General features: G+C 41.3%; 1 long non-coding RNA gene across 1 annotated transcript; it reads left to right on the top strand.

Annotated features, from left to right (window-relative positions):
- The first annotated feature begins 724 nt into the window (after positions 1 to 724).
- On the top strand, positions 725 to 1,275 carry LOC132114007 (uncharacterized). The gene is made up of 3 exons (XR_009425241.1): positions 725 to 853; positions 950 to 1,061; positions 1,154 to 1,275. It is a non-coding gene; the product is annotated as an uncharacterized LOC132114007 (long non-coding RNA).
- Positions 1,276 to 8,922: the final 7,647 nt, after the last annotated feature.

Raw genomic sequence — 8,922 nt, forward strand, 5'->3', positions numbered from 1 at the left:
CAATAAAAATTAGGTATATTCTCGTAAAGTCAAGTGAGCCATGACATATGAGCTCTTATTGTGAGCACACAGGACGGTGGCATCTTTCTAAGGTTTTTTTTTTATTTGCCCAGCAATCAGTACAACCAAGTCATCGTTATAAGGCACCGGCCTCTTTTGCCCACCCCCCCAGCACCAGGTGTGGCCACTAGTCTATATGAAGGCCCAAAATTGTGTGTTCCTTTCTGCTCTGACAATGGCATGCCCATTCTTGCGAGATGTGGTGGATGAAGAAGCACTTGTGCTGAGGAGAGCCTTCAGGCGAGAAAGGGTCTTCAGGGACCGGTTGGACCCACTGGCCTTCCCTGATGACCATCTATATGAAAGATACAGGTTTTCTGCAGATGGCATCAGGTATCTATGCAGACTACTGGGTCCCAGGATTAAGCACCGCACTGCACGGAGCCATGCACTGAGTGTGGAGCAAATGGTTTGTGTGGCCCTGCGCTTTTTTGCTATTGGAGCCTTCCTGTACTCAGTGGGGGATGCAGAACAGCTGAACAAGGCCACAATTTGCCGCACAATAAGGAGTGTGTGTCTGGCTATCAAAGCATTAGCAGGTGTCTTCATCTCCTTCCCTGGCCACAGAAGACTCTGTAACATCAAAGAGGAGTTCTATAGGATTGTGTTAACAGTTGTCCTGTAATTTGTAGATCCTCTTACCTGCATAGTAGGATACTCATTACTTTGTGTGACAGGTTTCCCCAATGTCATTGGTGCAGTGGACTGCACACACATAAGGATAAAAGCCCCCTCAGGTGCCCATGAGGCAGATTTTGTGAATAGGAAATCCTTTCACAGCATTAATGTTCAGGTGAACATAACTTTTTGATATTGTCCATTGACGAACACTCTGCATTGCCAGTGATGTGCATTGATTGGTGTAATATTCCTCATCTTATGATTTCAGATGGTCTGCAATGCTGACTGTGTGATCAGCAATGTTGTGGCAAAATGGCCTGGCTCAGTCCATGACTCCAGAATCTTTCGGGCCTCTGAAATCTACCAGTGCCTATCACAAGGTAAGCCACACAACCCCTATTTATAACCATCATGGCTGTGTCAAGAATATCACTGTCTTTATGAGGTAGTAATGATGAGATTGTGTTGACAGGTGAATTCTCTGGTGTGTTGCTGGGAGACAGGGGGTATGGCTGCCAGCCTTTTCTCCTGACACCTTTCACAGACCCCCAGGAAGCACAGCAGGCCTACAACCATGCCCATGCCAGGACCAGGGTCAGAGTTGAAATGACCTTTGGCCTCCTGAAGGCACACTTTCACTGCCTTCACAAATTAAGGGTCAGCCCTGTTAGGGCATGTGATAGTACTGTGGCTTGTGCTGTCCTCCACAATGTGGCCTGCCTGAGGAAGGAGAGGGCCCCCAGAGTGCCACCAGCCATGGACTGGGACAATCCGTCAATCTTCCCTGATGACGACAGTGGTCGGCTGCTGAGGGACCAATATGTGTTGAATTATTTTAGTTAGTATGTGTGCTTTAAATTTTGGTTAAATATGTCCTTCGGTGGCAGAGGAATTTGGGTTTTTTTGGGTTCGTTTTTTTACGAATTTGGCCTCTTATGATGTTTGTGCGGTATACTGTGTGTAACACAAGGCTGAAGGGAGGCTACTGCATCCATTCATTTGTCTGTTCAGTTGATGTGTATGGATTTGTCCTGCATTTATTTTAGTGTGCAGACATGCAGGGTGTGTTATATACAGACCTTTGAATGTGTATGTATCATTTTTTATAGTACACTTTGATTCTGTGTTTTCCATCTTGTAGAGTCACTGTGACTTCAGTTTCGAAAGGAGCTGATGGTTTACCTGCTTTGTTTTGTCCTTATTCAATAAAGGAACATAATGTTACACATTGTGTTTTTATATCCATATGGAATGTGTATTTGTTTATATGACAGAGTACTGGGGCCACACTGAGGAAAAAGGATAGTCATAAATTTATGAGGCTGGTTCTTTCTGCAGAAAAGCTACATATTCTTTTTACAGTTTTGATACTTATGACAATGTGATACTTAATATTCTGGCACATCAGCACATCACAATTTCACGAAATGCCCCACATCTGTCATTTTAACAACTGTCCTCCTTTAAAACAACTGGTTACAATATTATGACTCATCTTTTTTTTCCCTCTGTGGCCCTAATATTCTATCATTTTATATATAGCCTTATAGTCTATATGGTCTATAGTATGGGAAACTGTAAATTATCTAATGATAGCAACATCATCTAAAAATCATTATTTATCCAAAATGATTGAAATTAATGATCACAAACGTTTAAATAATGACAGTGGGTCTAGTTCTATGTGATAACAATGTATAGTGAGCAGTGAAATAACTATTGGTTTCCATTTGTGGTGACTGCTGACTGACATTAGGGATGAGATTAAATAGATCCTGGAATTGGCCTGGTCTGGAGCAGGCTAGCTCCACAGAATAAATCTCCATGGTAATTTATACCATAACATATCCTCCTGCCTCCTATCCAGCTTTAGTGCAACCGGATTACGGATCAATTGAGCCAGGATCACCAAGATATCCTGGCTTAATCCCTTATCCTAGTTTTGTGCAACAGGCCCCTAGACTCATTTTGTGTGTTTTTGCCCCTGTGATCCAGTTTCTGTCTTCCGTGTGTGGTTTGATTAGTTCCCAGGTGTGTCTATTCATTTCTCCATGTGTTCTATTTCCCGGTTAATTTAGTGATTCCATCCACCTGTGTTTCCCCATTATCCCTTGTATAAAAGCCTTGTCCTTTCAGTTCTGTTTTGTCGGGTCTACTTGTTACTTGCCACCAGTTACCAGTCACTTACCTGTGTCTTCCTCTGTGATCCATATTTGGATAATGCCTATGTTGGATATAATAAAGCCTTGTTTCGTTTATCCTTCGGTTCCGTGTTCCTTCCAGCAGCGTAAGCCGTGACAGAAGACCTGACCCAAAAAAATTAAAAACTGCGTGTTTTCCCTCCGTTTTGTTTTCCGTTTTTTCCCAGTCTTTTTCTTTCCGTAGTGTGTCATGGATCCTCTCTATCGCCCCGAATTCCTCCTTCTCCTGCTGAAGCAGGAGGAACTTTCTCTCGAGGACCATACCAGACGGTTTTTACTGCTAGCTAATGCCACCAGCTACCCGGACAGCGCGCTCTGCTGCTTCTATCACGCCAGGACGGGCTCCTGATCCTCCGTTGAGCCCAGGACGGGCTCCTGATCCCCCGTTGAGCCCAGGACGGGCTCCTGATCCCCCGGTAAGCCCAGGACGGGCTACTGATCCCCCGTTAAGCCCAGGACGGGCTCCTGATCCCCCGGTAAGCCCAGGACGGGCTCCTGATCCCCCGGGCTCCTGATCCCCCGATGAGCGCAGGACGGGCTCCTGATCCCCCGTTGAGCGCAGGACGGGCTACTGATTCCACGTTGAGCCCAGGACGGGCTCCTGATCCTCCGTTGAGCCCAGGACGGGCTCCTGATCCTCCGTTGAGCCCAGGACGGGCTCCTGATCCTTAGTTGAGCCCAGGACGGGCTCCTGATCCCCCGTTGAGCGCAGGACGGGCTCCTGATCCCCCGTTGAGCGCAGGACGGGCTCCTGATTCCACGTTGAGCCCAGGACGGGCTCCTGATCCTCCGTTGAGCCCAGGACGGGCTCCTGATCCTTAGTTGAGCCCAGGACGGGCTCCTGATCCTCCGTTGAGCCCAGGACGGGCTCCTGATCCCCCGTCGAGCCCATGACGGGCTCCTGATCCCCCGTCGAGCCCAGGACGGGCTCCTGAACCCCAGTCGAGCCCAGGACGGGCTCCTGAACCCCAGTCAAGCCCAGGACGGGCTCCTGAACCCCAGTCAAGCCCAGGACGGGCTCCTGAACCCCAGTCAAGCCCAGGACGGGCTCCTGAACCCCAGTCAAGCCCAGGACGGGCTCCAGTCCCAGAGCTCACTCCAGTGCCTGCTCCTCCGAAATTCCCACCCTCCCACCCACTCCTGCCTCCTCCTCCGCTGTCGTCTGGCGGCCCCTCTGCTCGCCCTCAGCCTACCAATCATTGTGGTGCGAGCTCAGCGGGACCGCCATCCTCCAGCGACGCCTTGGTCGGCGTCTCCCTCATCTCCTCATCGCCTTGTTTCGTCTATCCTTCGGTTCCGTGTTCCTTCCAGCAGCGTAAGCCGTGACACATTCATTTATTTGTTTTTTTGCTTATTTATTTTTTTGGGGGCATGTATAGTGACATTTATATGGAGCCATCACATCAAATTTTGCTGTTTTTCAGTGTAATGAATGTGGACCTTCAAGCTTAAATTTCTTCAGTGGTAGGAAAATATTATCTTTTTTTTTTTTCAACAACAAGCTAAATTTATTAAACAAATACAATTACAACATAAACAATAATACTAAATTAAATGTGCAGGTTAAATTGACCATTCTATTTCAAATACTTAACACACAATTAATATGATTAATATATGAATATATTGCATATTAAAACTGTCACCAGGGATGGGCAGCATTTCAAATACATGTATTTGAAATGCTGCCCATCCCTGACTGTCACACAACAGTGTTTGTTACTGTAAGTAATTACAATGTTTTTAATAGTTTGTAGACATTATTAATAATATAGTAAGTAGCATAAAATAGTCTAGTCTAAAATGTTACTAATTGTAATAGCAGACACTGTGTTGACAGGCTTTTTTTATGTCAATGAAGGTCAGTGCCTGAAAGAAACTCTCATTTTCACAGCAATGAATTAGTGATATGATTTTATATATATATATATATATATATATATATGTATATGTGTGTGTCATCATGGCCCATGTATTAAGATTTAAACTGAGATATTACGCCAGCCTTTTCAGTTTCTCTCTCAGCGGTTCTCTGTATATCGCCAATGTATTTTAATCTGCGGCCCCAGAGGGGAACTGTGTAACACCTCATGGGTTCTCATTAGGTTATAAAGACTCATAGTGCATATGTCGCCATCCAAATAGAAAGAGTATTTAATTTCTGTGGGCAAATTAATCTTTCTCCCCTTCCAAATCAAAGCAACTTTACAGAAAATTATGTTTCTACAATATTTAGTAGTAGCTAGTAGTTTGTGCACGTTTGACAGGATTTTAGAAAAATAAAAATAATAATAATACAAGACGTAGTCAGCTAGATGAACTATCAATATTATTAATTAATAGTAATTATATGATGCAGTCACACATGTATCAATAATTGTTAGTTCTGTTTGTTGATTCAAGGTTAGGATCATCTGGGGTCCTCTGAGGGTCAGCATCATCTCTTCTCAGGTGTTCTGGATCCAGACTGGAGCTTGTGTAAATCCTAGTTACCACGGGATGTAAATCCCGTGGCAAAACATAGAAACAAAATAGAGACATCATTAGCATAGCTGCTGATCCAACAAAGTAAAATTAGTTTAACCCAAGCTAAAGAATAAAAATGCAGGTGCAACTACACTCACAATATAAGAGATACATTATTTGAATGCTTGGCGAAAGAGATGCGTTTTTAATCTAGATTTAAACAGAGAGAGTGTGTCTGAACCCCGAACATTATCAGGAAGGCTATTCCAGAGTTTGGGAGCCAAATGTGAAAAAGCTCTACCTCCTTTAGTGGACTTTGCTATCCTAGGAACTACCAAAAGTCCAGCGTTTTGTGACCTTAGGGTGCGTGATGGGTTGTAGCGTGGTAGAAGGCTAGTTAGGTACGCAGGAGCTAAACCATTTAGGGCCTTATAGGTAAGTAATGATAATTTGCAACTGATGCGGAACTTAATAGGTAGCCAGTGCAGAGACCGTAAAATTGGGGTAATATGATCATATTTTCTTGACCTGGTAAGGACTCTAGCTGCTGCATTTTGGACTACCTGTAGCTTGTGTATTGACGAAGCAGGACAACCACCTAGAAGTGCATTACAATAGTCCAGTCTAGAGGTCATGAAAGCATGAACTAGCTTTTCTGCATCAGAAACAGATAACATGTTTCGTAGCTTGGCAATGTTTCTAAGATGGAAGAATGCAGTTTTTGTAACATTGGAAATATGATTTTCAAAAGACAAATTGCTGTCCAATATAACACCCAGATTTCTGACTGTAGAGGAAGTAACAGTACATCCGTCTAGTTGCAGATTGTAATCTACAAGATTCTGTGTGGTGTTTTTTGGTCCAATAATTAATCTCTCTGTCTTATCCGAATTTAATTGGAGAAAATTATTTGTCATCCAATCTTTTACATTTTTAACACACTCTGTTAGCTTAGATAATTGGGAAGTTTCATCTGGTCTCGTTGAGATATATAGCTGAGTATCATCAGCATAACAGTGGAAGCTAATTCTGTATTTTCTTATAATATTACCAAGGGGCAACATGTATATTGAAAATAGAAGGGGACCTATGACGGATCCTTGTGGCACTCCATATTTTACTGATGATAAATGAGATGACATCTTAGAGCCTGCCCTTGAATACCTGTATAGTTTTGTAATCGATCTATGAGTATGTCATGATCTATGGTGTCGAACGCGGCACTAAGATCAAGTATGACTAGAAATGAGATGCAGCCTTGATCTGACGCAAGAAGCAGGTCATTTGTAATTAAAAAAAAAAGAAGTGAGTTCTCAACATCTTAAGAATCTCCATGATGACTCTTTTTTTTCATTGACGGGTTGTTTATACAAGGACATTTACTGGCTTATATATGTGCACCAGACTGATTATATGCTAACAGGCAAGATTATCATCAAATGTTTCTGGAAATTACATCTTTATGGGTCATTTTTCCTGAAGACGATATTTTAAAAACATTACAGCAGTAACAAGTATTACTTTGAATTTCATTCTATTTTAATACAACTATTATTTTTCAATTTCAATTCTATATCCTGTTCAATTCAAATTCAGAAATTTAATTCAATGAACAGATGAGTGGCACTGAACCCTGGGGCCCTGGAACATTGAAACATACTTTGCAAGTAACAGAAAACTGATAATGGCTAATTTTTTAATCATCATTAGCTAGGAAGTACTAAGGTGTTCACTTAAAGACTTACACTTAAAGCACTTCATAACAGGAATATCTTAGTTAAGTAAAAACAACATGATTTATGTACAGGAGGATCAGAAAGAACAACATTGCATTTCCAGCAAGAAAATCATTTAATTACAAGTCTATAACTACATGTTTGTGGAAATTTGACACCAGACTGTGCAACTGAAAGAACTCGCGAGGCACTCCAGAAGAAGCTGAGTGGGTGTAAAGGCCCTTCCCACAACATTAAATGATGTGTTTTATTGAGGTGATCCATCCGAATGATGCAGGTTTAGCATTACAGGCTATATCACATTGTTATTCCCCTGTTGTCTGTTAAGCTTCTCAGTAATGTGTGTTTGACATCTTGCACAATTGAAAGCTAATCATCTCCTGTAATGCTGGATGCGGCAGCTCTCATGAGATATATTTCTGCTGTTATCTCACCATCAACAACAACATTATTAGGTAGATAATGCTAACATTGAATGTACAATCCTTTGCACAAAGCAACATGCGGTAGGACAGCTGGAGGAAGTAATTTCTTATAGCTGCAATGACAGCAAATATCTCAAATTTACGGAAAATACGGCTTCTCAGCCCCAATTCCATCCACATCTCACTCAATGTGTATGTGTGTATTCTTATAAGTAGAGACAAGTGGTTAATCAACTGCAATCACGTTAGAATTTTTGACAGTGTACAAAACCTACACCTTTAACCTTGCAGTCCACCAAAAGCAAATAAAATATTACATCCAACTAACACAGCTTATCGCTAAAAATAATATTATTCTAATACATCAATATTGTTACTTTCTCCAAATTAGAAGCCATTATGATACATAATGAAAATAAATGAACAATAAATAAATAAATACATTTCTATGTCTATTTAAGATATGCTGTTTGCAAATTACAAATTAACCTATATTTATATTTCCTATTATATTTGTAATTATATTGCCTTTTTATATTTTATATTTCCTGCCGATGTTCCACTTCAGGGGATCATAAATGATAGTCAAAGAACAACCGAGGTCAGCCTCAAGAGGCTAATTCCCCTAGTGGATTATATTGGCGCAGGCCAATGCCTTCTGAATATATCTCCATTGGTTCTGCGTACAGTAGAAATAAGGGTACAGACTGCAGTTTGGTTACTGCCCCCAGAAAGACAGGGAGTCCGGGTTCTACAGCTGGTATTTCATAGTTCCCAAGAAGGATTGGGGGTTGTGTGCAATTTTAGATCTGCGGCACTTGAATCGTTCTCTGAGGAGATTCATGTTCTAGAAGCTCACTATTCCCACTATCATGAGTCAGATCCGAGGACTGGTTTGTCACTTTAGATCTAAAGGACACATACTTCCATGTTTCTATCATAACTTCTTGGGCAAAGCGTTTCAATATCTGGTTATTTTGTTTGGCCTAGCTCTCTCTCCTCGTATTTTCACAAAGTACATGGATGCAGCCAGGGATGGACAGTAATTTCCAATACATGTATTTGAAATACAATTTGTGTGTGTGTGTGTGTGTGTGTGTGTGTTTAAATACATTTAATCTTAGTATTTTTGTAGTTTGAAAATACATAAAATACTTTTTGCCAATCAACCTCTTTATTAGATTGCTGATTTCATGTATCAACAAGTATACAAAAATACTAAAAGGAAAGAATTACTAAGATTAAATGTATTAAATAATAAATACATTTGCCTTTTTTTCCCTAAGGTAGTTAAATGTAAAATACAAGACAGTATTTCAAACACATGTATTTGAAATATAGCCCATCCCTGCAGGAAATCAGCAGTCTAATAAAGAGCTTGATACCTTTATGTATTTATAAAATTCAAAAATA

This window comes from Carassius carassius, chromosome 33 (genome assembly GCF_963082965.1).
Source record: "Carassius carassius chromosome 33, fCarCar2.1, whole genome shotgun sequence".
NCBI classification, from domain to species: Eukaryota; Metazoa; Chordata; class Actinopteri; order Cypriniformes; family Cyprinidae; genus Carassius; species Carassius carassius.